The sequence below is a fragment of the Pipistrellus kuhlii genome, unplaced genomic scaffold (genome assembly GCF_014108245.1).
Source record: "Pipistrellus kuhlii isolate mPipKuh1 unplaced genomic scaffold, mPipKuh1.p scaffold_m20_p_9, whole genome shotgun sequence".
Taxonomy (NCBI): Eukaryota; Metazoa; Chordata; class Mammalia; order Chiroptera; family Vespertilionidae; genus Pipistrellus; species Pipistrellus kuhlii.
Window position 1 is genome coordinate 8,045,593 of NW_023425595.1, and position 23,711 is coordinate 8,069,303.

At 50.6% G+C, this 23,711-nt stretch overlaps 1 protein-coding gene across 3 annotated transcripts in view; it reads left to right on the forward strand.

The window, feature by feature from the left end:
- The window catches only part of TSPAN18 (tetraspanin 18), a 139,426-nt gene that overhangs the window by 47,155 nt on the left and 68,560 nt on the right, over positions 1-23,711 (forward strand). Inside the window, exon 1 of one of the 3 annotated variants that reach the window (XM_036427007.2) lies at positions 14,238-14,498. The exons of the other annotated variants lie outside the window; for them this stretch is intronic. The gene's annotated coding sequence lies outside the window, so the exon portion shown is untranslated. Of the gene's footprint in view, positions 1-14,237; positions 14,499-23,711 lie in introns of those variants that run through there. 3 annotated transcript variants of the gene reach the window in all.

Genomic DNA, 23,711 nt, shown 5'->3' on the forward strand with positions numbered 1-23,711 from the left:
ATCAGAGACGCTGAGGTTCTCACTTCTCCGCAGAAATGAGTCACAGGCGGGACTTAAACAGCCAACCAGTGCCAAGTCCCGTAGGGTTCTTCCCACCTTTAGCCAAGAGCGGGAGTCAATTGCCCAATTTGGAGCCTTTGGGAGGAGAGTTGCTCTGTTGGCTTCTATTGCTGCTAAGAAAAAAAGCTTTCCAGGATTTGTCTGTTCCTTTGGGAACTTGCTATGTGGCCAAAGACAAGTTACTTAGCCTCTCTGAGCCTCAGCCTCTTCACCTGACAACAGTGGCCAAGGATACCTTGTGGGGGGCTTGTAGGAATTCGGTGAGACAAAATGTAGGCATGGCCTTGGCAAACAGTGAAGCTCCCCTGGCCCTTGGGGGTTGCTGTTATATGGCCTAGGGAGGAGTCTCCCCAGGAGGCTTCAAGTTCATGATGCTGATCCAGGAGCAAGCCAGGAGTGGACTGAGAGCCAGAAACCCAGAATAATGGTATTTGTGGGACGGAAAGGAAAGAGTACCCCAGACCAATAGGAAATGAGTCTTTATTTTCATAGTCTGTGAGCAAGACACTGCAAGCACTGGAAAAGGGAAAATAATAACAGCTCACGTTCAAAAATGTAGTCCCGCCCACCTTCTCTCAACCCTTGTCTGTGGGACTGTGCAGGGTGCATGGAGCTGAAAGACCCTTCCAGAACCCTTGGCCCACCCCAGCCTCTATACGAATGCTTTGGAGACCTGGGGGGAGGGCACCCACATGATGGACACCCTGCAAACACCAAGAGATGCTGCTCTTCAGCACCTCTTGGTGTTTGCAGGGTGTCCATCATGTGGGTGTCCTCATTCTGTCACTACAGACATCATGATTCGTTTGTATCCCTTGGTTGGTGAGGCAGGCAGCATCTTTACTACTGGGCTCTCCGGGCCAGGAAGGAGTCTGGCTGCTGCATGTGCATATGTTCATGTGCACGTTTGCTCTGAGCTGTAGAACGAAAGGGTGATGGGATGGCAGGTGTCTGAGGAAACCTAGAACCTGGTCAAGCAGAGCTCGATACCCCAGGAGGGGACATGGTGAGGTTTAGAATCCTGTACCCCGCTCTGGGCCTCTACTTCCTCAACTGTACAATGGAACTGCTGACAGCTGGCTCACAGGGTAGAGAACAGGCTAGTGAAGACCCAGGTGCACAGTGGTCACCAAGGAAATGGCAGTCAGGACAGGATGACCCCATGATGGTCCCGAAGCCAGCTTCCGATTGTAGCCCCTTCAGGAAATGGCATTTTGGTGTCTGGGGCAGGGGTGTTTATTCTGTCTGGGTCTCCGCATTGCTGGGGGGCATCGAGTGCAAGGCCTGTCTCTCCTGAGGCCCTGCTGCAGGCCCTCAGAAAGCAAGGCTGCCCCGGTCTCCATCGAGAGTCACCCAGCTTTCTGAGGTCCCAAGCCTGGTGGGAGGGGGACGACTCCATTCTCTGTGCGCTTTCGGAAAGAGGGCCTGAGATAGCTTCCTCCCTCCCCTGTCTCCCCACTCACCGCTGAACCCTTCAGAAAGGATGGCAGTCAGTGCCAGCGGAGAAGGACCCCTGGGCTTGGCGCTCCGCCATGGGTCTGAGGCGTGAGCAGTGGGACTCGTCTCATTTGGCCCCTGCTCCTCCCACCTTCGTGGGGGGTGGGGGGAAGGGAGGAAGTCTGCCTGAAATCCATCTGTCATCATTTCTATTCAAACTTTTGAACTAATTGGCTTCTATGTTTAATTAATAGTGGACACGTCGGGTCCCCTGAAGAGGTTGGAGTGCTTCCATCTGAACCCGCGGTGTGGGGAGGCTGAAAGCCTCAGCAGTAATTAAGGAGCTGGAGGGGCATCTTTCTGGTCTGAAAAATTACTGCCCATGCTGCCGCCAGCCCATCCTCCTCATGGGCGCTGAGAGGTGCTCAGAGGCAGCCCTGTACCCTCTTCTGAGGGCCATCCCCTCCTCCTGGCTCTTACTGCAACCTCAGGCACAGGAGAGGGGACTGGCTCTGGGAGCGGTGTGCAGGGCATGGTGCTGCTGGATGGGTTCATTGTCATGGCCATCCATCGGTCCCTATGGCACTGGGCACCCCTGGTTCTCAGCTGTACCGCCTTAGGCAAGCCAGCTAACCCAGCGAGCTTCATTCAGTCTGAACCAGCACCTATATCAATGGACTGTTTCTCAGCTGTCAATGAGAGGCAGGCATTTTATTCATTCATTCAAAAATATTGATTGAGCACCTACCATGTGCCAAACTATCCTGGGTTCTGGGGTTATAGTAGGAGACAAAAGATTTCCCCCTTTGGACCTTCCACTCGGGGACCAAGGGTTTTTCTTGGGGTGTGGGACTTTGAGAACTAAACCCAGGGTGATGGGTCACCTGGAGCACCCCCAGTGTTCACCACAGGGCCCTTCCCTCCTTGGGCCTTCGTTTCCTCTTCTGTAAAATGGGGATAGAAATAGGGCTTGACTCTGTGGGGACATAGGTGGGTTCATCTCAGATAACCCAAGCAGAGCCATGACCTGGCCTTGAAGCCACGTGAAGGATGTTTGTTCTCTAAGCTTCCCCATCACCTGGGCACAAAAGATGAGAGCTGACATTTCTCAAACCAGGGCTTTTCCCAACTCTTCATCTCCCTCCACACTCCCCTCCCCTTCCCCAACCATTTGACAACTGCCCATGGACCGAAGCCCCAGAGAGGAGGAAGCTGTGTCTTTAAGTGTTACGAACAGCACTGAAATGTTATGACAGTGCATCTCACAAGGGATGCAGTTTCCACGGCAACCCCACACTAAGATAAGCAAGCAGCCTGCATTTTTTTTTTTTTTTTTTTTTTTTTTTTTTTTTTTTTTTTTTTTTTTTCTGAAAGGTTCAGGAAGAAGGGTGGGAATTAGGCGATCTGTCAGCGGGTGGGACTTGAAAGCAAGAGCCACGTCCATTAATCCTGGAGCTCTGATTTTATTATCCGGGGATGAATGCGCACCATTAGAGGAGAGAGAAGCAGGGCCTCTTCCCCCTGCACCCCATCTTCTGGACTCAGGGCAAAAGGAAGAAAGGGAAAGAGCCATGGTCAAGTTTTGTGTGAGACATTACAGCCCTCTGGACTCCGCCAGTTACACCTGCATCGAGTGTTTCCTGATACCTGGGGAGTTAACGCCGTGTGTGTGTGTGTGTGTGTGTGTGTGTGTGTGTGTGTGTGGTGTAGAGCTCAGGACTTGTATTATGGACTCAGGCTTTGTGGTCAGACAGACCCAGGTTCAAATCTGGCTTTTCAAATGGCGGGGATATTGGGCAAGCTGTTAACTTGTTGGAGCCCCAGTTTCTTCATCTGTAAAATGGGCATAATGGTAGTTCTGTCTTTATACATTCATTAAAAATGCCAAGCAGTAAGATAATGGCACAGCAGAGGACTGGGTAGAGGCAACGCTGGTGGGCTCCGGTGGCACCCAGGGGTGGAGATCAGATGTGTACTGAACTCCCAGTAGGTTTACACCGAGTAACTGCCACCCCTTACTCGGCCACTTTGGGTTGACGAGGTCCCTGCAGCCTGAGAGCCCATTTTCTGCTATGGGAGCAGGGAGAGGGTAGGATTTCTCTCACCGGACCTCCTGGAGGAATCTTTACTTCTTGGATCTGATTAGTTCCCCGGTGGTGCAGGGCCTTAGGATGCATAACCGTGGGATGCACACATGTTTTTAGTGGAGACACATGGGCCATCTCCATGCCCTGAGCCCACTGCAGACTGGCTCCCAGGGCCGGCCTTCTGTGAGTCTGGTGTGACTTGGCGCCTGCCAGAGGCCCTGCTCTCACGCCTGCTGAGCTAGAGTCCTAGTCCGCAGACACGGCCTGTCCCCTGCACTGCCCACCCCAGACCACAGGCTGTGCCACGGCTGCATACGCACCAGAAGGCCTTTGTGTGCCCCCTCGCCCCCTCAGGCACCCCTCTTGCCCTTCCCACATCACATCTGCATCTCATCCCTTTGTCCAGAAGCCCCTTTGCCCACGATCATCAGCTTTTACAGAACAGCAGCTAGGAACTCTCAGGATGTCAAGGAGGAGCAGAAAATGGGGGCTCCTGGTTCTTTGCTAATTTATTTTGACAACTGTAATATCATTTTAATTACTCACACTCATAATTTAGAGGTCAATGGCAAATGACCCGAGAGGTGTTTTTGTGCTGGGGAGGAGGCATGAAGGAAGAGAGTTGTTTTCAGCTTCTATGGCTGTTTTGCTGATTGGTGGGAAATGGGTGTCAGGGTCCTCTGCCCCCACCCCCAGCCCGTGGGTTCCTCTGCCGTCACTGCAGAAATGTTCTATCGGGTCTAGTAACAATTAATGTCGTTTTTTAACATTCGTTTAAAATCTTGCTTGGCGTTGACTTGTATTGACATAACCTTCAAACACGTGGTATCTACAGAATGTGTGAAGTGCAATTAACAAGTTTTGCTTGAAAAAGTTTGTGTTTGGTTTGGTTTTTGTTGCAAAACTAGGGCTAAGAAGATGGCGGATGAAGAGCATATTCGGCACTGCATGCTTTACGAGTTCCAATTAGGAAGAAAAGCAAGTGAGGCTGCAAAAAACATCTGTAGTGCTCTTGGTCAAGATGCAGTTAGCGCCAGAAAATGCCAGCGTTGGTTTGAGAAATTTCGCGAGGGAAATTTTTCGTTAGATGACAAGAGTGGTCGAGGCCGTGTGTCCAATTTTGATCAAGAAGCTCTTCAAGCTCTTTTGGTGCAAAATCCTCAAATTACCCAACAAGAGCTTGCGACAACTTTAAATTGTTCACAAAAAACAATTTCCAATCAATTGCGTGCACTTGGCAAAGTCCAAAAGTTTGGAAAATGGGTTCCTTATGAGTTGACCGACAACAACCGTAATCAAAGAGTCACAATTTGCAGTTCGCTCCTCTCTTGTCAAAACCGTTTGCCGTTTTTAGAGCAAATTGTTACCGGAGATGAAGAATGGGTGCTGTATGTTAATTTGAAAAGGCGGCCTCAATGGTTGGACAAAAATGAGGCTCCGCAGCCCACGCCAAAACCTGACTTGCATGCGAGAAAAGTGATGTTGTGTGTTTGGTGGAATTTTAAAGGAATTCTTCATGATGAACTTTTACCATCTACCCAAACCATTACAAGTGCAGTGTACAGTGCCCAATTGGAAAGGTTAGCCCAAGCTTTAAGAGAAAAAGAACCCGCGCTGATTAATCGGAAGGGCGTAATTCTTCACCACGATAACGCATCACCGCATACTGCAAGAATCACTGCTGAAAAACTGCGCCAGTTGGAATGGGAAGTTCTCCCTCAACCTGCATATTCTCCTGATATTGCCCCTTCTGATTACCATTTGTTTCGTTCTTTGCAAAACTTTCTTCTTGGAAAAAAATGTAATAATGAAGAATGCCTCAAAAATGCATTGACCGAATTTTTTGCATCAAAATCATAAGAATTTTACAAAAGAGGGATTAAAATGCTTCCTGAGCATTGGGCACAAGTTGTAGAAAACAACGGCAACTATATTGTTGATTAAATTTTGTTGTATTGTTTAAATAAATTCGATTTAAAAAAGTATTAGAAAACGACATTAATTATTACTAGACCTAATATTTTCACATCACTGCCCTAGAAAGCAAAAACTCAGCTCAGGGTCATGTCTCAGCTGGGCCTGTCCTCTCTGAATTTTATTGCCAGCCCCCCAGTGTGTGTTCTGCTTACAGTGCCCACAGTGGAATCCAGAATGCCAGGGAAGGCAGAATGCACACTCACCCTCTTCCTGCCTATGAGCACAAGGGAAATCATGACCAGAGGACAGGAATAGCCTGTCACACAGCAACAAGCAAACGCCAGGCCTGCTGACCCAGGCCCCTGTGGGCCCGCTTACCCACCTCTGTCTGCCCCCTGCGCTCTTGCCCTGGCTGGCAGAGCAAAGCAATAAATAACTGGGCATTTGTTCACATGTATATTTCTGGGTCTGTAAGGGCTTTCTCAAGCCAGCAGACACTCTTGAGACACTGGCTTGGAGGGTGTGGTCAGGACTGAGCAGGGCTATGGCTGGTGGGCTTCTTATGTTATTGGCTTTGAGCGTATCAAGAATGCTCCCCCGCCCCCAAGTAGTATCGTCATCTCATTGCAGGGTCCCTGCACCTGACATTCCACCTCTGCAGCGTCTTTCTTTAGGAATGAGCATTGCCCTCAGCAGTCTTTGCGAGCGGGTATTCCCGGGAGGAGCTGCTCCTTAAGACCACAAGGAAGGACCCAATAGTGACTCCTCATGTCTGTTGAGCCCTCTGTGCTGCCCACTCATCTGATTTCTCACAACCAACCACCCAGGAAAGCAGACGGAGCAAGGCTCACTCTGCCCATTTCACAGGTAAGAGCTAGAGGCTCCAAGAAGTTGACTCTTCCGAAGACACAGGGCCAGTAAGTTCATAAACCAGACTCTGTGCGGTACCCTGAGGAGGGAGGAGGGTTAGGAATAGGAGAGGGAGGCGTGAGGGCTCAGGAGGAGATGAAAAGTGTGAATGAATGGAAGGAGGAATTAACAGCACTCACATGCTTAAGGGGGAATGGCATCCAGCCATTCCCTAAGCGGGTGACACACACCAGCCCATGGCTCTAAATGACAGTATAGCAGAACCCAGGTGTATTCTGGCCGCCCTTTCTGGAGACTCAAGATGCACCCTGGATCCCAAAAAGGCTCTCACAAAAGCTCCTATTTAGCCCTGGCCGGTGTCGCTCAGTTGGTTGGAGCGACGGCCAATTGGTCAAAGGGTTGTGGGTTCAGTTCTCAGTCAGGGCACATACATAGGTTGAAGGTTTGATCCCCGGGTGGGGTGTATACAGAGGCAACCGATATCTCTCTCTCTCTCTCTCTCTCTCTCTCTCTCTCTCTCATCAGTAAAAACATATCCTTGGGTAAGGGTTTAAAAAAAAAAAAGATTCTATTTAATGGGTTAAGCCAGTATTTCTCAGACTTCACTGATCACAGAGCCTATTTTTATTTTTATTTTTTCTAGTGCTCTTATTAACATCTGAGCACACTTCAGGAAAGGCTCTTCAGGCCAGCCCCACTCATCTCTGCTCAGTTGCTGACTGCCTCTGCGGAGGGTCAGGGGGTCAGAGTGCCCTCCCTTGCTAGCTCTTGGGAAATCGCCCTTTGTGGCCGAGGATTATTCTGAAGACAGTGCCATAATTAGCATCATAATAACGGCATCTCTTACTGAGCTCTCACCCTGGGCCAGGCTCTGCTGTGCGTAGTTTCCATGCTGCGTTCATTTACAGCTCATCGCTGCCCTGTGACAGGGCCGCTGTCATCGCCATCCTCATTCCACAGATAAGGGGAGCGAGACCTTGAAGGATTAGATGGCTTGCCAGCTGGGCAGTAGCAGAACCAGGATGTAGTCCCATAAAGATTATAGAGGACCTCCCTCCCCACCAGCCTAACCACTACCCTATCCTGCTAGGGGCTGAGGACCCTCCCCCATCTACCCGGGACCCTGGTCCAGCCCCACTGAGGCCCCCAGTTTGGTGTCTGCATCGCTAGCTTGAGAGTGGACTCCCCTGGGCATCCCTCCTCCTGCTCCCAGCCTTTCTGGAGCCAGTGCTGAGCATGTCAAAAGCCCATGGAGCTGGAGAGTTTTAAACAGGAAACGGGTATAATTTTGGTCAGAAGCTCAGGCAAGAGGGGAAAGCTCTGCCAGGCACAGCCACATCCAAAAGAAACAGAGAGGGAGGGTTTAGGGTTTCATGTTTGTGCATTTAAGGGGTATTAAGGCAAATAAAGGACTTTTATTCGGCTCTGTCCAGGCCCGGCCATGTCCTGCTTTTCTAGTCTACCATGACCATCCCCCCCCCCCCAACCCCCACTTTTTTAATTGAATGGAACCAGGGTCAACCCAGGGGAACCCAGCACAGGGCAGCCCCCCCTCCCACCCTCGCCTTTCTGACTTGGCATACAATCCCCCTCTGCCCCTCTCCCAGGCTCTGTCCCAGCCAGAGTGTCCCCCTCCTCAGCCTCCCCTTCACTCGTTTTTTGTTCTCGTGGGAGCTCCCCAGAGACTGGGCCACTGTCGGGGCAGCCGGTGCAGAGAAGACACAATGGAACCCTTGTGAGGCTGTAGGCCCCCTGCCCCCTCCCCAGGGGCCCCGTGGAACATTCCTCATCGTTGCCCAAGACCTCCCTGAACCTTGTCCCCTGGAAAACCGGACTAAACCGGTCTGGTAGGGAGAGGGATTTTCTGGATCCCAGGAGCCTGTCCCCACCCCCACCCTATTGCTCCTGCACCCCAACACCCGTGGTCCCTCCAAGCCACACAGTGCCAAGCCCTGGACTTAGCGGTTTGTTAGATGCCGGTTTCCTTCTTCCCTCAGGTTTCTCCAACCCGTATGCAATTGCATTTTAATTCCACAAACATCTATTAGCCTTCAGGGGTGAGGGGATGAATAAGCAGTGGCTTCTGGGTGGGGGAAGCAGAGAGTGACTATTGAGTAACATCTATTGAGTGTTTCCTATGTGCTGGCTACGATCTATGTGGTCATAACAACCCCATGAAGTAGCTGCTGCTATTCTTGCAGGAGAGGAAACTGAGGGAGGAGGAGTGACACTCCTTGTCGATGGTTAGAGTTTGCAAGTGGCAGAGTCAGGATTCAAACACAGGCAGGCTGCGTACAGGTTTGCTTTCAGCCATTGATCGGAATGCTTCATCACCAAGTGTCCGTGAGCCAGGCCCTGTCTTCACCATGGCGGCCTCTCCCCAGGACACGTGCTTTAAGATGCGTGATGCATGTTTCCATCCTGGTCTTCAGGATGACCATGCAGGCTCTGGAAAAACGGAAAGGAACTGCAGGAGGCCCAGAGCTCCTGGGTCCTGCAGAGCTGAGACTGGACCCCTTGGACTTCATGTAAGCTCACAGCTCAGCATCAACAAAGTGATGCTGTGAATGAAGGCCAGCTATTGCAGGAGACCAGGGCCCTGGGCCAGACAAGCCGCTCTGTCTCTGAGAGCTGGCCATGTGGCTTAGGGATTTTCCTGACTGGCCAGTGGGTTTGTGTCTGTGCAACGTGGGGAAGCTTTGCTGGGAGTGCACTTGGGACTGATCTGCTGGGGATGCCTCTGCCTGGGCTGTCCCCCAGGATGCTGGCTGACACCTGTCTGCAGAAGTTTCTGGTCTTCCCATCTGGGCCAGATAGAGCCAAGCCCCTGGGGACCCCCTCTCAGAGAGGGGGGCTGCCCAGGATTGGGTGGAGGCGGGCAGGGACTTCTCGGGCCGTTTGTCAGATCATAAATCAGGGCTAATTGCAAAGCTTCCCCCCACAGATGCGCGGTGTCTGCCCGGAAGGCTGTCTCCTGGGAGGGGAGACTCCGGGAAGGCCACAGTGGCTGTCTGCCACGCGGGGACCCCCTCCCTGATTGTGGGCTGCAGGGGCCTGACCTCCAGGCCCAGGCCACACAGCCAGTCTAGGGTGGCGCCAGGACCAAACCTCAGATCTCCTCAACCGCCCCCCCCCCCCCCCAGACTGCTGCTTTTTAAAACTCCATGTGCTTATTTACTAGCATGTATTTTTAAACAGCATCAGAATAAGAATGGGCAGGGCTGCCGAGGCTCAGGGAGGGGCGCAGGAGGCTTCATGGTGGTGCCCTTGCTGTTTGTGCGCGTGTTTGAAAATTTTTGAAATCCGCAGTGAAAGCCACACACGCAATGTTACCTCCTCTCAAAGAAAAGGTTGCATTCATTCTTCCCTGCAGCCCCTTTTGCTTCCTCCGCAGGACTGAGGCTAACTCGCAATTCTTTTATGATTCTTCTGTCTCTGTCTGTCTCCGTGGAGTGAGCTCTTCTGTTGGTGCTGTTGGCCTAGCTTTGCTGCCTGAAGAATCCGTGTCTGCCAGCAAAGAGCCCAGCATATATAAGTACCTTCGGAATCACATAGCGCGCCTGTGGCATCTGGAGAAACCTCATCAGCTTTGTGGAGTGGTGGGGCATAGTGGGAGAAAGTGAAACATACCTACAGGAGTCAGGACACCTCAGGCTGGTGTGGAAGACAGTGGGAAGTCCACCTCTCTGCTTGCCCCCATTGCTTTACCAGTGGAATGGTGACCACGATGGTTCTGGTGTCAGAGCCCACGTCGCTCACGCAGATGCGCCTGGCACATGCCAAGTGCTGCTTCCATGCAGGTGGGCGGTCTTGTTGCTTCATCCAGGTCCCTCAGCTACCCAGCCAGTGCATGGAGCATCCGTGAACCCCCCTGGACCTTCCCGGCTGCCTCCATGAAGCAGGGCTGCCGGTGCCATATTTATCTAAAGGGAGGAGTTGGCTACCTCCTTGGCTCCTGGGCTTTGGAAAAGCACTGCTTATGTCCACACAGAAGGCATTTAAAAAAAAAAAATACGTTTTTATTGATTTTAAAGAGAGAAAGGAAGAGGGAGAGAGAAACATTGATGTGAAAGAGAAACATCGACTGGCTGCCTCCTGCACACCCCATCCTGGGGATTGAGCCTGCAACCCAGGCATGTGCCCTGACCGGGAATCGAACTGGCGACCTTCTGGAGCAATGGAACAAAACTCATCCAACTGAGCCACACCGGCCAGAGCCAAACAGGAGGTTTTTATTTCTGGCTGAAAAGGGCTCCACTCCGTTTCCCAAAGCCCTGGGTCCCTACCCCTGCCCCCCTCTATTTCCATCTCCACGAAGAAAGGAGACAGATGCTCAGCTGAAGTCGTCCCTGGCCAGGGCAGGAAAGAGGTCTGCAGGGTGCTGCATGAGCCTGGGTTCTGAGCAGGGAATGCCTCTCAAAGATGCACTCCAGGGGCTACACCAGTGCCTGGGGACATCTGGAGTCCAGACTGGGGACTGAGCCGAAACCGGTTTGGCTTAGTGGATAGAGTGTCAGCCTGTGGACTGAAAGGTCCCAGGTTCGATTCCGGTCAAGGGCACGTACCTTGGTTGTGGGCACATCCCCAGTAGGAGGTGTGCAAGAGGCAGCTGATTGATGATTCTCTCTCATCGATGTTTCTAACTCTCTCTCTCTCTCTCTCTCTCTCTCTCTCTTCCTCTCTGTAAAAAGTCAATAAAATATATATATATATAAAAAAACAAAAACAGATTGGGGGCTGGGAAGGTGTCCTACTGCCACGTGACCTGGGGCCACCCCTCTACACCAGGGACCTGCTTTTCCCTCTACAGACTTGATGCGATGTTTCATGGGTGGGAGAAGAGGTCTGGGTGCCTTTAGACCCGTGCTCTTTCTAAGCCAGAGGGCATGGCCCCTGCAGGCCTGCTCTGGGGGACCTTCTCCAGCTGCAGCAGGACTTGCTGAATGTGCACAGGCCCTTCATGGGCAGCGTCTCCCTTATGAGGTCATCTTAATGCTCATCCGAGATGAGCTCCCATCTTCATTCGTGTTTCATACCTGAGGGAGCTGGGGCATAGAAAGATGGAGTAGCTGCCCAGGTCACATAGCTACGAAGAGGTGAAGCGGATTCGGACTTAGGCCAGGGGGCCGGCTCTAGACTTGAACAACTTAATGATGGTTCATGCTTAGTGCCCAGTCAAGTGGACAAAGGCACATCCCACCTTCCCTTTTCTACTTCACCTCCCTCCCCAGGGGCCAGGGGCAAAGGAAGGGTGTTTGGGAGCACTGGTGTTGGAGAGATTCCCATGGGAGCACTGGTGTTGGGGAGATCCCGGGGTCTTTCCAGGAGAGGGAACAGCAAACACAAAGTCTCAGGGGTGTTCAGGGACCCAGAGAAGCAAAGCTGGCTGTGGCTGGTGGGTACGGAGAGCCCCGGGGGGGGGGGGGGGGGGGGGGGGGGGGGGGGGGGGGGGCAGTGAGAGGAGCGGGTGAGGGCTGCAGGCCTTTGAAGAGTTTGGATTTTGTTCTGAGAGCAATGAGGAGCCTTCCAAGGGTTTCAAGCAGAGGCGCTCCGGGTTCTAATTTGCATTTTAAGTAAACCCCCAGCTGCTGCATGGAGAATGGATTACAGGAGCCAAAGTAGGAGCCGAGAGAGGCCAGAGGGTAGAGAAGGGAATTAGGACTGTTCCCCAGGAAGGGCCTGTGGGGTTTGAGCATCACACACACACACACACACACACACACACACACACACACACACGTCAGAGCTCGAAAACCCAGGGGAGAGAGGTAGAGAAGTAGCTGGTGTCTGCAGGTGGGGGCTACAGGTGATGGGCAACCAGTTTCTTAGCTGAGAGGTAGGGAATTTCAGTTCATCCAGACTAGACCCCAAAATAGTGGGAGAGAAGAGGAAAAATGGTGGAAAAAATGATACTGAGGGCTTTCCTAGAGAAGCCCTCTGAGTCTGCTCAAACTCAGTGGTTTTATGATTGTTCCTATTATTTTAATGTTACTATTTAGACATTAATCAAGAATAAAGAAACATGAATGTAAATGTTATTACTTTCACATGGAGCTGCGATGGTAAACTGTACACCTGCCCCTTGATGGAAGAGGACCGGGGTGGAGACAGGGTATGGGGAGAGAGATGGGGAGCTAATTCTATTGACCTCCCGTCAATGGAATACTTGATGTCTTCCAGGCCCCACCAGGTCTGAAAAAATAAAGGTCGTGAACACAGGCTGTAACACAGAGCAGGGTACAAATGGTGCCAGAAGCAGAATCCACAAGGCCAGGAAAGGCTGTTAGAGGACAGAAGTGAGAGGTGGGCAGAGAAAGCCTTTACTGAGGCGGCCTTAGAGGACGGGGGTGAGGAGGAAGGCAGCCCGCGTGGTGGGGCAGCCTGAACCAGTGCTTGACTTGGGAAAGCGTGGGGTATATGTTTTCATCAAAGAAAGACTGATACCCCTTTGGTGGTCATTCTGGGAACGTGGAGAAGGGTAGTGAAATGTTAAATTTGAAGGTAGATTGAAGCCAGATCCTAGGAGTCCTTGAATGCTGAATTTGAACTTAATTCTTCAGCTTTGGAGAGACTTTTAAGGATTTGGATCAGGCCAATGGTCTAGGGCCATGGTCGGCAAACCACAGCTCACGAGCCACATGTGGCTCTTCCACAAAATACCACAGCCTGGGAAGTCTATTTTGAAGAAGTGGCATTAGAAGAAATTTAAGTTTAAAAAATTTGGCTGTCAAAAGAAATTTCAATCGTTGTCCTGTTAATACTTGACTTTGTTGACTAATGAGTTTGCCGACCACTGGTCTAGGGTCTTGCTCTGATACAGGTGTAGAGGATGGACTGATGCAATGAGAGACTGGAACAGGTTGTCTACTGCAGAGGACCGAGCAATAGAAAATACAGGCCTGATGTGAGCAGGGACATGGTTGGAGATGGGAGTGGGGGGCAGATGCAAGAGGCAATGGGAAGACTCTATAGGACTTTGGGACGAATGGATGAGGCAAGAACAGAAATGATAATGTCTGAGTTTTTGAGCTAAGGTGCCTAAGAGAATACTGAGGCTGCTAAGAAAAAGGGTGGGAATGCAGAGGATTTGGAAAGAGCCAGTGGAGGGGCCAGGATGATGAACTCAACTTTGGGCAAAGAGGTTACGATTCTTTCTCCCTCACCCCTTTGTACATCAGAGCCCCGTTCCGGCAGTGTTGCCTCAGCGCTCAGAGGGAGGTCTGACTAGCGTTTATTAAATCTTGAAAATAAGAATAGAACGCCAGCCCAGAGCCTGTCCGCCTGCTCTTTATCAGATTACATTGGTATTCATCTTTACTCTGCTTCCCTGACTCTTTCTGCTTTTAGTTGAATTCACTTAGGGCTACAGCCAGAGGCCATATCAGTTCTTTTCTTACTTCTGTGGACCCCAAGTATATTGCAGCGCCTGGCAATAGAGGAGTTCAGTCAGTTTTGTGTACAGAAGGGAGAAAGCAAGGGAGTGAAGGAGGGAGGAAGTGTGGGAGGGAGCGGAGGCCTTATCCGTCTCTGTTCAGTACTGAGCCTAGCCCACGGAAGTCCCTTGACTAATATTTGTGGACCCGTGTGTGGTGGATGAGTGATTCTTTGCAGGCTGAGGTTTCAAAGCTTCCCTCTGGTAACTCTCATGCCTGCAGTGGTATGTTTATCTTGAAGGTTTGGATCTGAATTTTTCTTTCAAGTCCAAAGGCATGTACTAACCCCAGCCTAAAATAACAAGTAGATTGCATTTCCAAGGAGGCCTGGCAGGCCAGGGAGAAGATAAAGGAGAAAGCAAGGGAACCTTTCCACTCTCCACCCGCCCCCATGATCTCTGGGATGGAGGTGAGAGCTACTAACACAGTGAGGGGTGTGTACGTGGGGTGAGCCACGAGCCCAGCCCCCAGGGGCGCCCGGGGAAGACTCGGGGGGAGAAATCAATTTATGGAGAAAGAATAGACCTTCTCCTGGTCAGCTGGGATTAGCAGTGAAACCGAGGCCATCCTGAGGGGTGTGGGGAGTACTTGTCTGATGTCTTGGAAGTGGGAGCAGGTCCTGCTGATGGCAGACTGAAGCAGCCCGGAGATGCCAGCCCGGCAGAAACCATGCTGGTCACCACCTGTCATAAAGGTTGGTCTTACCGACGCCAGGCTGCCCAGAAAGCCAATGAGAACACAGAGACCTCGCCAATAACAGGTGGCATTTCCGGCCACTTTCACAGCTCTCTGTGAGCAAAAGCGGGGGGTAGGGAGGTGGGGGGATAGAGCTGCTTCCAGAGGCAAACATCACCTCAGGGGTGTTCCTCAAATGTTCAGGTGAAATTAGAGAAGGATTGGGGTAGAGTCCGGCTGCTGGTTTCTAGCAAGTGACTGTGTCTCAGGGTGAGATCAAAACCCAGGCTGGGAGGCCCAAGGTCTAGTCCTGGTTCTGAGAGTCACTGGTGGCAGGAGCTCACCTTAGCTGCCAGGTCTCTCTGAGCCTCTGGTCTTTGTCTTCTGTATTAGATTCCAAGAGCTACTGTAACAAATGGCCACACGCCGAGGTCCTCAAATCACAAGAGATGTAATCGCTCATGTTCCTGGAAGCTGGAGGTGCAGCAAGGGCCGTGCTCACTCTAAGTTCCCAGGGGAGCATCCTACCAGCCTCTTCCGGCTTCCCAGGGTGCTGGCAGGCCTGGCGTCCCCGGCTTCACAGCAGTGTCATGGCGGTCTCTGCCCTCCCTTCGTCCTCACCCAGCTGGCTTTCTTCCGTGTGTCTATCTTTTCATGTATTCCTTCCGTGTGTATTTCTTGTTTGTTTTGTTTTGTTTGTTACTGAGGATATTTTTTTCCATTGCTTTTCAGAGAGAGTGGAAGGGAGAGGGGAAGGGGAAAGAGTGAGACACATCAATGTGAGAGAGACACATGGTCTGGCGACCTCCTTCACGTACCCGATTGCGGTGGGGAGCGAACCTGCAACCCAGATATGTGCCCTGGACTGGGAATCAAACCCGCGACCCTTTGGTCAATGGACTGATGTTCTAACCACTGAGCAAGCCATCTAGGGCATGTGAGTCTAGCTTTCTGTGTGTCCTCTCCTCTTATAAAGAAACAATGAGCCAAAGCCGGTTTGGCTCAGTGGTAGAGCGTCGGTCTGCGGACTGAAAGGTTCCGGGTTCGATTCCGGCCTAGGGTATGTACATTGGTTGTGGGCACATCCCCGGTGGGGGGTGTGCAGGAGGCAGCTGGTCGATGTTTCTCTCTCATCGACGTTTCTAGCTCTTTATCTCTCTCCCTTCCTCTCTGTAAAAAAATCAATAAAATATATTTTTAAAAAAAACACAAAAAACACTACGTTTATAAAAAAAAGAAAAAAAAGAAAGAAACAATCATTACATTGAGTGTCTTCTCTAAACCAGTATGACCTCATCCTAACTATATCTGCAAATACCCTTTTCCCAAATAAGGCCACATTCTGGAGTTCCGATGAGCATGAACTTGGGGGTGGAGGGGCACTATGGAATCCATTGTACCTTTCTCCTTTAAAATAAGGTTATACTTTATGAAGTTAACCACATATGGTTCCTAAACAATGATTACGTGCCTGCAGGGTGCAGCAGGTTGAGGAAGGGGGTCCCAGAGGTCAGGAAGACGCAGGATTGGATTTTCCAGCCTCACTCATCACAAGCCCCCGTCAACTGCACTTGCGCTAGGCCTGTTCCAGGCGGGGGTCCCAGAAGCCTGGGTTTCCCCCAAGAAACGGAGCTGCCTGACCACGACTCCTGCAGTATCTGCACTGACTGCGTGGACGTCTGAAGGACATTGTCAGAGATATCCCTTTTATGTCATTGGCTCCACTATAGAAGTCTGTCTGACTCACTCTGGGGCTGGAAGAACACTTTCTGATTCCACAAACTCTTGGCCCAACAATTTTTGGAACGCTGGCTGAATAATCAAAGGAGCCCTTTGGCAGATCTAAATCAGACGTGACTTTGGGAGGCCGGTTCCTCGGACAGTTCCAGAGCAGGGAGGAAGCCCACCCGAGGTCAGCGGCCAGCCGTCAGTGGCATGCGGCTGTCAGATGACTTTTGGTGGAACTCTCAGAACCAGGACACTTCTCATTTTAATGGTTATCTAGTTATCTGAATGACTATTTAATAAAATGCACTTAACAAACACATGGCTTCCTAGATAATATAACGTAATTCCAGATTAAATTTAAAAGTTGAGTAGGTTGGAAGCCATTGGAAAGAACAAGATTCATTGAAGACTAGTTCAGGGGGCTATGGGTCAGGTAATGAGTGAGGGAGCATGCAGTGGTGGTGGGTATTGCAAATAAGGGGAGGGAGTTATGGTGTGGGGACACCGGTGGAGACAGTTTGGCATTGATATCTGGGTTGGAACCTCAGCTGCATTGCCTACTGGCCTAGGAACCTCAGTCAAGTCAGTCAGTACCTTGGAGCATCCATTTCCCCATCCGGAAATTGGGGGGGGGGGGGGGGGCTGAGGCACAGAGCAGATCATTCCTGTGGCGTTGGAGCACTGGGCATGGAGGAGAGTCACTGTCTTGCTCCATCCAGCACCTTGCCGCTACTGCCCTAGGCACTGGTGTCTCTGAACCAGGATCCAGAGAACAGCGGTAACGATAGACAGACCTGACGCAGGAGAGAACAGGAAATTGACCAGAAAATCCCACATCTCTTTATACACAAGGAAGGATCCCCTAGGTAAAGGCATCCCACAGGCTTTCGCTCTTCATTTCACCCGTCTTCCTAGAAAGGAGTCACGGGGTTTATCTCCTGATCTTTGACTTTCACATTTTCTCTGCAGCATAGGAGCCAGTGATATTGTCCAAAGGCATCATTTAAAGACCATGGGGGTGGGGGTGGAGTCGGGGATGCAATCTCATGGGATTAAAAAGCAATTTGAACATGAAATCACTCCCTGGGGCCTGGCAGCTACACGGGGAGAGGGATATGATTTGACATTTCTTGGAAATTGGTGTTCGCATTTCCCGGTGGACCTGGGTGTGTGGACAGACTGCTGGTTGTGCTTTCCTCACCCTGGTCGTGCTGACTGCTGATTGTCCTTATTCATACAAGGCTGGCATTTCCATTTCCACACGAACTCGCACTGGACAACAGACCTGAGTTAGTTTAGCATTTGAATCTATTGTCGTTCACTGCATGTCTTCTTTGGATGTTGTGCCTTAACTGTTTCCATGCCTGCGCAATACACAGACAGAGACCATGCTAGTTAGAAGAGCTAGTGCTAATCATGTAGTGATGACCATGTGTCAGGCCGTGTTCTCGGCCCTTCACGTGTCCTTAGGTATTTAATCCTCAGCACAGCCCTTTGAGGCAGGTATAGTTAACCTAGTTTTACAAAGGAGGAACAGAGAGGTTAGGTGACTTGCCCAAGGTCACACAGCTCAGCTAGGACAGAACAGGATTAGAACCAGAGCCTGCCTTCTTAGCTAGCACTGTGCCACACTGGCTTGCCTGGGAGTTCCTTTGACACATAATCCAGCATACCCTGAACAGACATCTATTGCTGAGTGTATAATAGTTGAGAGAACTCATTTATTTTCCTATTTATCTCCACTGTGAGTTCTTTGAAGCTGGGGTGTGGGCTTACTCGTTCTGCTTCCCCAGGACCCAGCATGGCACCTGGAGAATGTTTGATAATGTTGTTTTTGTAACAAAATGGTTTGAAGTTCACTTTCAGGGGAATTTACACCAGTGGGTGCCAAGAAATCAGAAAGAAGCCATTGGAGAAGCAAAGAGCAGCAGGTCGGTGAGCTGTGGGGCAGAATGACCAGCTCCTTGCTCGATGCTGAACTAATGCAGAGGTGGGTTCGTGAATCCGGGTGGGGTTGGTGCTTGGTGTTGATCTAGAGATGTTGCTGAGCACAGCTGAGCGAGCTCTTCTGGACCATGGTAACCAGTGTAGCAGGGTAGCCCTCCAGTCAGAGCAGCCTGGGCTTGAAGCCTGACTCTACCTCTGATTTTCTTTAAACCACAGCTTCCTCTTCTATAAAATGGGTTCATTTTGAGGATTAACCGAGATAGACAGTGAAACGTGCTAGTGAAGAAACTAGACCTATAAGCCTTCCATAAATGTTAGCTTAATTCAGCTCACATTTTCCAAATCACTTTCCCAAATAGCAGCCGCTGAACCCCCACCCCGCTTGGCGAGGCCCCATTCTATAGAGGAGAAATCCGAAGCAGGGAGAGCCCAAAAGTGATTGTGCAGGTCCTAGAGTTAGAGAGAGCGAGAGCGAGAGCGAGAGAAAAAGTGTAGGGCCAGGGCAACTCAGACATCAGTACTTTACCCACATCACCCACTGCCTCCGTGCCATTGGGAAAGCTGGGCTCTTGTGAGTGGTGCCAGTATGAGCATGAGGGCACATTTACTTGTTAGAGCACCTATTTTCTAATTTTGGGGATATACACCACTTTTCTTATTTAAAAAAAAATATTTTTATTGAGAGAGAGGAAGGGAGAGGGATAGGAGAGATAGAGACATAAGAGGAACATCATCAATTGACTGCCTCCTGCATGCCCCCTCCTGGGGATCGAGCCTGCAACCTCTTGGTTCCTGGTTCAGTGCTCAGCCTCTGAGCCACACCGGCCAGGCACTTTTCTTAAAACTTAAAGAGATAGGCAGATGCACCATTTCTTAATATTTCTACAGGTATTTATAATTAAAAAATTTGGTTAATATCTGTCTCATACCCCAAAATCACAGACTTCTGACTCTACAAATGTTGTTTACATATCTCCATTTCCCTGGTCAATAATTAGAGATTTAAATGCATGCATACCCACCCACACACTCACTCACACTCTCTCCAGTTTGCACACTTCTGTGCCTTCTCACACTGTAGTCACCACTTTCCCACTGGTTGCTGTCCAACTAGGAGGTTGTGTCTCTGTTTATATTTATTGGCATAATCTGATGTTCCGGCTTTAGAACTGCCTCCATTAGGCACTCATCGCCATTCAAGGGATGTGAGAAAAGAGAGAGAGAGAGAAAGACGCACTCTACAATTAGCCTTGGGAATAGAATCAGAAATACAAGCACAATTAGTCTTCTAGTGATAAACTCCTAGATGACATGGGCAATGTTTTATGCCTTTTATTAAACATTTTCTTTAGCTCCACCTGTAAAATCTGGGGCTCTGCAAGTATTTGTTCACAGAGTTCATCACAGCACTTTTTTAATATGCTGACAAGCCCTTGGTGAAATCGGCTGCTGGGGGTGCAATAAGGAACCCCCAGAATAAGAATGGCAGGGTTAACTCACTTCCCAGCATCACAACGGTCACAGTTAACCCCATGACTGAGCAGTGCTAGCAACCCCATGTAGGGCCATTGGCCTGTTACTTCGTGTGGCACCTGGGGGGAATCCACTCTCAGCGATTAACCAAAACAAGCTTCCTGATCTTTACCAGGTGGGCCTTCGGGCTGCAGCATCTTCTGTCCTCCATGGCGGGCCAGGGCAAAGAGCATATACTTTGCAGATCCACAGGCCTAGGTTCAAATTCCAACCTGGCCACTTCCTGGCTGTGTGACCTTGGACAAATGACATAACCTCCCTGGGCCTCGCTTCCTTCTTGAGATTTCAGTAATCATGAAATGAGCTCGAGCTTGTAAAGAGTTTAGGAAGGTGCCTGGCATGCATTAGAGTAGGGGTGTCGAACTCAATCAGAGAAGGGGCCAAAATCTAAAATCCAGCCTAAATCGCGGGCCGAATGGTTTACTGAACAGTCATAAACTGTCATTGTGATGGAAACGCAGCGGAGTGCAGTGATGACAGCGTGAGGCGGGCCACATTGCAAGGCCTGGCGGGACGGATTTGGCCCGTGGGCCTTGTGTTTGACACATGTGCATTAGAGGCTCAGTTCTGTGTTGTTGTTACTGTGTCCTTCCTTCCTTTTTTCCTTCCTTCCTTCCTTCCTTCCTCCCTTCCTTCCTTCCTTCCTTTCTTCCTCCCTTCCTTCCTTCCTCCCTTCCTTCCATCCATCCGCCAGGAGACAGACATTTTCTGTTGCTGATGTAGGACAGAAGTGGTGTCTAAGCTAAAGGGCTTTCATGGAGGGCAGTCCAAGGGGGAGATGATAAACATGCAAATAATCAGAGGGGGTACAGACCACGTGCTGCTGGAACAGAGACTGGGAGCACCTAGTCTGTTGTGGGGCATAGACCATCTGCACAGAGTGACTTCCTAATCTGGTTCCTAAAGGATGAAGAGCCATTTGCCTGGTGGAGAAGGTGAGGCTAGCATTCCCAGGGAGGGTCCAGCGTGGGCAAAGACAGGGAGGCATTTCAGATGAAGCGAGCATGTAGCCTGAGGTTAGGCCACTCGAGGTCTCCAGGGATGTGTGTGCACGGTTAAGGTGAAATCTGATAATGCCTTATTACATACTAGAGGTCTGGTGCACAAAATTCGTGCATGGGGTGGGGGAGAGGGAGGGGAGAATCCCCTCAGCCCAACCTGCACCCTGTCTAATCCAGGATCCTTCAGGGGATGTCTGACTGCTGGTTTAGGCCCAATCCAGCTCATCCCAGCCCCACTGCACAGGGGGGAGTGTCCACCGGAGAGACTCACAAGAGACTCATGCCACTGCTGCAGTGTTGTTCCAGCTGTGGGAGCACACTGACCACCAGGGGGCAGCCTCTGTGTTGAGTGTCTGCCCCCTGGTGGTTAGTGCACATCATGGCTACTGTCCAGTTGTTCCAGTTCTCTGGTCACTTAGGCTTTTATATATATGGAAAGCCTAAGGTGAGTTATAGGTTAGGGGAGTAACAGTTACTTTGACTCTTGTCCCTGTAGAACCAGCCAATTTCAGCTCAAAGCGGGAACTCAAAGAAGGGAGCCCACAGGAAATGGGAAGCTGAGTGGATGATAAGATGGCTTCTCCAGCTGCCTGGCCATCAACCACACACCCAAAGGAAGTTGGGCATTGTTATCAAGGCACATGACAGGTTCATGAAATAGCTTCATTGGCTAGAAGAGGGGCTGGTGGGTTCTCAGCCAGAGGGGGCATCTGAGGGAGGAGGGGGGGGATGCCAAGGGCAGCCCCCAGCCCAGGGTTGCTGATGCTGTTGGCACCAGAGGGCCCCTCGGGTTCCTGGGAATGCCAGGATCTGGCAGTGCTTTCTTGTGCCTGGTGCTTCCTTCTTCTGCAAGGCAGGAGCTCAGCTGAGCTGATTTTAAAGAGTTGACCCCAAGCAGAGAAAGGCTAGCTGAACACCTATGAGCAGGGATTCGGGGCCATGACTTGGAGACTGACACAAAGGAAGAAGGTGCACTTAGAGCAGATAATAGTCCTGATCTCTGTTTGTCACTTATGACTCCTGTGGGATCCTGGGCAACTCACAGAACGTCCCTGAGCCTCAGTTTCCACAAGGGGGAAGAGGGGATCATAGCACAAGCTTGCTTTTGTGGGTTGAGATAATGGACTAAAGTGCCTGGCACCGCCCCAGTGCTCAACACCCACATTAGTGAGTAAGTTGGAGACAGGCTGAGTTTCTCAGGTTCAGGACAGGTTGCCAAAAGGCTCTTGAAATTTCCACTTAGCTGCTGGGAGAAAGGCTTCTAAGAACTGGCTTTGCAAACCTTTCTTTTCCCAAAGACAAGACACCTAATAAGACACTGGGTCTCTCTGAACGAGGCTAAAATGGGGGTGATACAACCGCTCCCACCTGCAGGGTCTCAGATGCATGTGTGGCAAATACACCTCAAGAGATGCATACTTGGCAAATACACCTCAAGGGCTATTTTGTTATTTGTATGTGTGCACAGAGGCCTGGGAAGGAGTGTGTTTGGTCAGAGGACAGTGGTTGCCGGCAGACCATCATGCAGGGTTGGACTGAGCTGGGAGAGTCCTCTTGGGTCCTCTAGATCCATCAGCCCAGCTCTGAACTCCCGGGAGAAAGGCACACCTGGGTCTGGAGGAAAGTCTGAGCAACTTGCTGGAGATGAGAAAGAGACCGTGGGAACGGGCCCTTGGAGGCGGTGTCTTCAGAGATCTAGAGTCTTCAGAGATCTCAAACTTTATAAAGCTACAAAACCACAGTTTCAAAGGAAGCCCAAAATAGGAAACAGACAACAGCAAAGAAGGAGTCCTCGGGGCAGTTTAATTCTTCATTGTGTGGTGGAAAATGCCTCATTGTTTGTGGCATGTCAGCCGAGCTCCCGGGTGGAGGGTCCCAGACTTCATTTCCTTTTCCAATAAAATTAAAAAAAAAAAAAAAAAGTTAGGACTGACATCTGCTTCTGGTTGTCAGCCTCTTCCTGTTACAGAATAAGGATGTTAAGAAAATACAGCTACCATCTCCCGGCACCATTATTGCAGCGAGGAAAGATTTGTCCCCACCTCACCCGAAATACAGAGCTTTACCAGGAGGATGCTTGGCTTCATGAAAATCTTGGCCTTGTCTTGTGTTTGCTCATTTGCTTATTGGAAACCTGCAGCAGCAAAGCAGCGGGTGGGAACCCCCTCCAGGGTGGTTCTGGGCATAGCTTGAAGAGTGTTGATGTACCCCAGTGCCTCATTTTACAGATGTGGAAACTGAGGCCCTGAAAAGCAGAAGTGCCTTCATTGAATGACACTTCATAGGTGTCGGTTCCAGGGCCACGCACCATGCCCCTGTTAGTCCTGGAGCTTCAGAGAGAAATGCCATTCAGGGGGACTGGATCCCACAGGGAGTCAGCAGTAGAGTCATTCATTCATTCATTCATTCATTCATAGCTTGGGCCACTGTAATAGACCAGCTAGATAGAAACACAAACAGTGAACAGGCCTATAGGATTGATAGGCTGATGGGGTTTAAATTCTGGTGTGGCAGACAAATTAAAAAAAAAAAACCTGAAGAAAGCAAATAGGTAAAATGATTTAGGGAGTGGATGTGATACAAAGAGATGAGACTGGAGGATAACATGAGAGACTGATGACAATGTCTCTCTGATGAAGTGATTGATACTTGTGTGAAGACCTGAACCCTCAGAAGAATCTGCCATGAAAGAACTGGCAGAAAAACATTCCAGCCAGAGGAAATGGCCAGAGCCAAGGTCTTGAGGTGGAAATGGGTGATGTGGGGGAGCTGCAGCAGGAAGGTTCCGGAGTGATGGGGCTGAGGGGTGAGCCACTTCAGACTGGGTGATCAGGGAAGACTTCCTTTGAAGAGGGGCAGTTGAGAGTCGAGCTTGAGAGCCTACCAGCCCGGGGACATTAGGAGGCCGAGGGGCTAGCAAAGGCAGCAAGGTGGGGGTAAGACTGCATGTTCCAGGGACATAAAGAAGGCTAGGTGGCTGGAGCAGAGAAGGCGGGGGAGAGGGAAGCACAGCAGAAGATGGA